The following is a 6837-nucleotide window of genomic DNA, read 5'->3' as shown; positions in this document are numbered from 1 at the left end:
TAAGCTGAAGGACATGTTATGCCAGGCCCTGTACCTGGCACACAGCTGGCCACCTAGGTTAGCGGCCTTACACTAGCAGATTATGAGAGCTACCGTCTTCTCTCCCGGGCTCACTGTTCTCTACAGCCTTTTTCACATACGCTGCTCTGATTCCCCACATGCTCAAGGAACTCCTGCATGCCTGGCCTGCTGAGCAGAGTCCCCCTCCCATAATACTTCACCATCTTTAGTGTCCAAACAGTCCAGAAGAGGGGCCAACCAGGGTGTGAGGGGACAACAAGCAGGGTCAGGCGCTGGGAAAGGGGCCTGCTGTCTGCCAAGGACTGCCCCAGACAGACAGGGAACGTGGGTTTGCTCTGTGGAGCTATGGAGCCCAGGGCCATATATATGGAGTTCTGTGGAGGCACAGGGAGACAGATTTGAGTTTAACTGGAGGAACAACTTAAATTTTTAATTGACAGGACATTATGCCAAGCACTGTTGTGTGATTCCACACAAACTATCCCCATTTCACAGATGAGAAAACTGAGGCTCAGAGTCCTCACCCAAAGTCACAAAAACAAATATAAAGTGCATCAAGGTTTGAATCCAGGCCTGTCTCAGTCTAGAACCCGGAAGCTTAGCCTCTGAGCTAAGAGGTCAGTGGCCAAGTACTACTTGACAAATGTTAATTATCACAAATCATTATCTGATAACAATATTGCTGTACTCAGAGTTGGAGGCAGAGCAATGTAAGGAGCAGTTGGAGTAGAGGGTGTGACTTGCTTCTCCCCAAGTTCAGGCAGAGGCTGGAGGAGATCAAGTGTTTGATGCAGACGGTTGGATTCAGGTCCTGGGGTTCTAGTTGTTAGGGCACAAGGAGAGTCCCAAGGTCTGCCCCCAGAGATCTGGATGTAGTTGTTTTCAGGTGGGCCCCAGGAATCTGTCTTTTTCAAAAGGCAATTCTGGTCTGCAGCCAAGTGTGAGGCCCACTGGCTTGGATGACCCCTAGGCCCCTTCTACACCAGATTCTTTGATCTGCGATGACCTAACACCCGTCACAGAGATTCCTTTGGGTTAGGCATTGCCCTCTCTCCCTACTGTCTCCTTAAATCCCTAAGGCCTAAGAGAGAATGAATACATCTCCCCCCTCCCCTTATGAACAACAGGCTTTCTGGAAGGCAAAAAAGACTGTAAAGATGGAGGGCACAGGAGTCTCACGGCCACTTTCAGTGGTGAGGGTAGAGGCAGTTCATCTTCCCTCCTCGCCCTGCCCCCCAACTCCATGCAGAGTCCCAGTCTCCAAAAGACTGTCACTCGCCCCACTGGACCCTGGTCAAGTGCAACCATTCCTACTTTCAGCCCTTGGTCTTTCTCAGAAACTCTGCCCAGTGGGCCCAGCTTCCTGGGCACGCCAGGCAACTCTGCAGAGTTTGCCTGGCCTCGGGGGCCCTCTCCCAGGCTCTGGGAGACCAGCGACTCAGGCAGGGAAGCAGGCCAATGAGGCACTCTCAGCGACCTTTGGTTCCCTGGAAGGACTCAAAACCAGTAAAAGTTTAGCAAGTACCATTTAATCGCTGTCAGAACTTAAAACTCATTTTTTTAACACACAGACTTTCTGAAGCATAAAAGATCATTTGAGGACTCCATACGAAAAGATCTTTGATTAGTTTTGTTTTTTCTTAGAAAAAACATTTCCAAGCCATCTGCCTTTGAAATTAAATAGGAAGTACAAAATGAACTCAGTACCTCGCTGTGTGACCTCAGGGGAATTGATTTCAGCCTGCCAACCTCAGTTTCCCCATTTGCAAAGGCCACTGGCCCAGTGGTTGGGTAGGAATTGGGGGTGGGGCAGGGGCTCTGGCTGCTGAGAGGCAGGTGTAAGTTGGGAGCCCAGAGACCAGGCCAGGAACCTTTGACCTGCCCAGACACTCTTTTTAGGTTTCTGATTGTTGTTTTTTTAATTCTGATTCCCTTTCAGGTTCCTGGTACCTCATTCTTTCTCCTGTCTGGGAGAGGGAAAAAGCAGTCATTGACATGTTAGTATAAAAATACTTCCATGGATTTTTCCATGGTAACTCAAGCCTTTCATTCATTAAGTATTTATTACTGCACCCTCCTACCAGCACCTGGGCTGGGCACTGAGGATTCAAAAATGAAAAAAGTCACCATCCTTATCCTCAGGTCCTCCCCTAATTTTCAGCCCTGTGGGAACAGAAGAAATAACATCTTTTTTTTTGAGGGGGGTGGCAGGGGAGACATTGCCTCCTGGGAAGACTGGATTTGAAGTGTTCTTGGTTCTATTCTTTTGCTGATTTGATAATCACCCTTCCTGTTGCCCTAGAGCTTTGAGGCCATCAATGAACTTATAGAGCCAGGATCTCACTCAACACTCAAGAAAGACTAAATAACACTCACGACAGCCTGAAAGGCATCTCTAGTTTTGCCATGAGAAAATAAATCCTTAGAGGGGCCGGCCCAGTGGCGTAGCAGTTAAGTGCGCATGCTCCGCTGTGGCAGCCTGGGGTTTGCAGGTTCACAGGTTTGCAGGTTCGCATCCGGGGTGCGTACTGATGCGCTGCTTGTCAAGACATGCTGTGGTGGCGTTCCATAAAAAGTAGAGGAAGATGGGCACGGATGTTAGCCCAGGGCCAATCTTCCTCAACAAAAAGAGGAGGATTGGCAACAGATGTTAGCTCAGGGCTGGTCTTCCTCACAAAAAAAAATAAATAAATAAAATAAGGTTAATACTTAACAAAAGAAAATAAAGCCTTAGAGAGGTGAAACTACCTGCCCCTGGTCCCACAGGTTGCCATGGTCACCTGGACTCAAACCCAGGTCTTCCCACACAGCTATTTTGGAAATAATGTTTGCCTTGAATTTGAACCCGGGATCTAGGTAACTATGTGGCCCAGAGTAAAAGAGGCAAGAGGAGGAGAGAGCTCAGGAACTTTGGGCTGAAATGACCCAGTCTCTGATCTTGACCTGCACCACTCTGACCTTGACCTTCAAACCAGCAGTAGGACCATGGGCAATAATTACAACCACCAGGAGCTTACCATGAGCCCCTCCTTATCTTACATACCCCCTCCCTGAACTTGTGCACTCGTATCCCCATTTTACAGATGAACTGATTGAGACACAGTTGGTAACTTGCCCAGGGTCACAGAATCAGAATTCCATCGCAAGGGTACTTCATGCTTTTCCCACCATCCATGCTGTCCACTAGTAGCTAGGCGAGTTCCCCTAATACCTCTGAGCCTCACTTTTCTAATCTGTAACTAGGGAGAGCATGAACAATGGGAGGATTACGTGAGACGGCATATTAACTGCCTGGGGCGGGAAGGAGTAGGTACTTAATAAATTCCAGCATCCTGCCTCCTTCCCTTCCTGAGACCTCTTAGACCCAAGTGGAGCTTAAACCTATAGGTGCCAAGAAAATACACCTCAGGTACGTCCCAGCCTTTGGGCCTCAAGCTCACCCTCTCTACTTGCCTTCTTATTGCCCAGGCTTTCCTGGTTGTGGCGGAGCTGGGGTTAAAATGCGGGGCCTGCCCTGAAGTAGCCAGGCACACTCTCAGGATGCTGAGTCCCAGGGCAGTGTTTCTCAGGAGTGAGGCCAGCTGACTCTTTTCCCTACCCTAAGAATGAAACATCAAAGGATAATGTATGTACAGTAAACCAAAGACAAAGGGCCATAGGCACCAGATGACCCAGAGGCCCCAGGAATGGCCCAGTATCATTTCCACAAATGTTGATTGAACACCTACTACTGCAAATGCCCACCACTCATCAAGCTCTCTGCTTGAGGCCAGGGGTCTGCAGAGGTGGAAGCGGGAGGCTCTCTTCCCTTAGCAGGGTTTGTGGACACTTCTCAGAGTCAGAGATTTTCCCATCTGGTTGCAAGACAAGGCACTCCCAGGCTCAAGAGGACACAGAAGGCATTCTGAGAGCGCTGGGAAGGGGAGTGGGTGCTGGGAAGATCAGGAAGCTGGGGAAGAGGGTGTGGTTCCAGGCAAAGGGAACAGAAATGTGAAAAGCTTGGAGGTGACATGGAGCCCAGCACTGGGGGAGAAGGTGGCATTGAAGAGGTTGCTAGAGCCTGGGCTACTAGGTCACAGTTGGGGGAGACAAAGGTACCCACTCACCAGGTGGCCTGCCAGTGTGAATACCCTGAACTCTCTCCAGCCCCACTTGCATTAACTCCCCAGGCAGCACTGGCATTGGGTGGGTGGGCACTTTGTATTTATATAATCTCCAAATCTCTTTGGAGTCAGAGATTCTCCCATTTCAGGGGCTGTGGAGCATACACTGAGGAATAAGACAGTTGCTGCCTCCCAAGTGCTTAAGGGCTGGTCACACATAGAGGAAGCTTTCTGAGGCATTAAGAACCCTCATATAAGGTGTCTCTTATGAAGGCAAAAAAGAATAAAACTGGAAATAATGCAAATGTCTAACAACAAGAGATAAATTATATAAATTATGGCACATCTAATGGGGACTAAGCCATCATTAAAAATTATGACTGAAGAATTTAAAATGTTCATGATAAATTTAGGGGAAAAAAGGAGTATTTAAACTACGTTCAGCATAGATTGCAATTTTTTTAAACTATGCACATACAAAAAGACTAGAAGGAAATATTAATAATCTTGCTTTCTTGATGGCAGATTGTTTTCTAAACTATTTTATAGCTTCCAACTATTCAACAATGAGCATGTATTGCTATTATCATCAGAAAAGTAATACATATTATTTAAGAAATAATCATCAGCTTCATGTCATGGAAAAATACAGAGATGGGGGTCATTGTGGACCTTGTGTCATTTGTCACCTCTTTGGTTTCGGCTTCCTCATCTATAAAATGGAGACCTGAACAACAGGATGAGAATCCCTTCCTCTGAAAAATTCAAACTAACTGCTAGAGGATACCTGAGTTTAGAAAACTGGCCAGGCTTCTCCTCCTGGAAAAAATGGGGCTGAAGCAGGATCTTGAGGGAAGGGAGGATTTGGATTGGCATGGCGAAGGGAGCTGGGGGGGCTATGCGGGGTGTGGAAAGGAGAAAGAATAAAGGGAGGAGGAGGGAAGGGAGAAAGAACATTGCTGGGCCAAAGTTGGAGACACGCCTGATGGGAAGATCTATTCTAGGGGAGGGAGGATAACACCAGATTGGACTGAGGCCTGTGAAAGATGGTCAGGATGTCTGCCGGTTCATAAGGTTGGCTCCATCTGGAGGTGCCAGAGGCTGGAAGTACCTAAAAACTGAGTAGTGAAGCAGGTATCAGGGAATGGCAGTGCCTGATTCCTATAGGAGGCAGTATTCTCATACTAGGGCCTGAACCAAGTGTTAGCAATGGGGGTTCTGTGAAACCGGGGGGCTTCTGGCCTTGCCACCAGCACACAGTGGTTCCCAGGCACACAGTAGGTGCTCAACAATTATTTACTGAATGAACAAATCATTAGGAAAGATATTGCCTATCTCTAGGCCTCAATTTACTCATCAGTGAAATGGCAGGTTAGAGGGAGATTATCATGTGCTGGGGAGACTAAGTCACAAGAACATTGTGTACTTCCACACTCGCTACTCATGTACGGTAGTGCTGGCCCTATTTATCATGTCGGCACGTTGAGGCTCTGAAGGGTTGAGTCACTCGTCCAGGGTCTGGAATCCTAGCTGGTTCGTGACTGCAAACCCAGCTTTTCCCACTCCACCGACGTTGTGAGTCTCTTTCAATCTTAAAAGCCAGGTGCGACGACCTGGTTTGGCGGGGAAAGTCAGAACAGAAACTAGGCGCAGGGAGGCAGTTCGCAGATCTCGGCCGGGGTCCCGCAGATCTCCCCTCACCTCTCGGCAGTGTTTCCCCAAGTCTCGACGAAGCCTCTGGCCGGGATCCCCCAGGGCGCAGCTCGAGTTCAGTGGCGGGGGCGCCGGCGAGGTGCCCAGTCCTCGCGCAGCTCCGCCGGGCTTGTGGCTGCTGCACTTTAAGCGCGACCCGAGGTGGGCGCAGGTTCTTACAAGGTGGCGGCAGGGCCCCGCCCCTATCGGCGTCGGTTTTCAAAATTCAGAGGAAAACCGACCTGGGGGCCGCGCCCTCAAGACCGGCAGAGGGGAGTCTCGACGACCCCGCCCGAGCCGCAAGGCTGCTCTCCCCTCCCCCCGCCCTTGGGCTCTGAATAGGAGGAGGCGAAAAGGTGTGTATGTGCGTGTTGGGGGTTATGTAAGCCGAGGGAGGAGAAGACCCAAAAGTTGGAGGGGGTTGGGGGAAGGAGAAGGTGAATGGAACCTTCTTGGTCACTCGAGGTACCCTCTCCTGGGGCTAATAACCATTTGGGTCCCAAAGACTCGTCTCGCAGCCGTGGTCCTATTCAGTGACCGGGAACGGGAAGGTTAGTTTGAGATATAAGTCCCACCCTCTGGGCTGGAAGCCTGAGGCAAGAGAGGGGAAGTGATTTCCTCAAGGTCACGTAGCAAAAACGGCGCCCAGCCAGGGCCAAAGCCCAGGTGTCTAGCCACCAACCCCCCGTCCCCCCCGCTCCAGCCATCATCTCCAGAACCCGGCCCCCAAAAGCCCTGAGCTCGGGGGGGAGAGAGGAGAGTGTGGACGGGGTCTGGGCGGCTGGATCTGGGGGTGAAATGAGTTTGCCGAACACTCTATAACCCGGGATCAGGGTACAAGAGGAGCCTACTTCCTGAAGCCGACGACCCAGGAGCCCCGCTTCGGGCTCCCCTCGCGTGGAGCCGCCGAGGCGGGGATGCCGAGAGACGAGGGGGCGCAGGGAGCCTGGCACCCAGCTCCACCTCTCGCGGGCTGGGACAGCGCGGTGCGCGCGGCCCCTTTAAGAAAGTTCGCTAGGCG

This window comes from Ceratotherium simum, chromosome 3, assembly GCF_057802395.1.
Source record: "Ceratotherium simum simum isolate JZ-2026a chromosome 3, ASM5780239v1, whole genome shotgun sequence".
Classification (NCBI taxonomy): domain Eukaryota; kingdom Metazoa; phylum Chordata; class Mammalia; order Perissodactyla; family Rhinocerotidae; genus Ceratotherium; species Ceratotherium simum.
The sequence above is the reverse complement of the archived record's forward strand: the minus strand, read 5'-3'. Positions refer to the sequence as shown.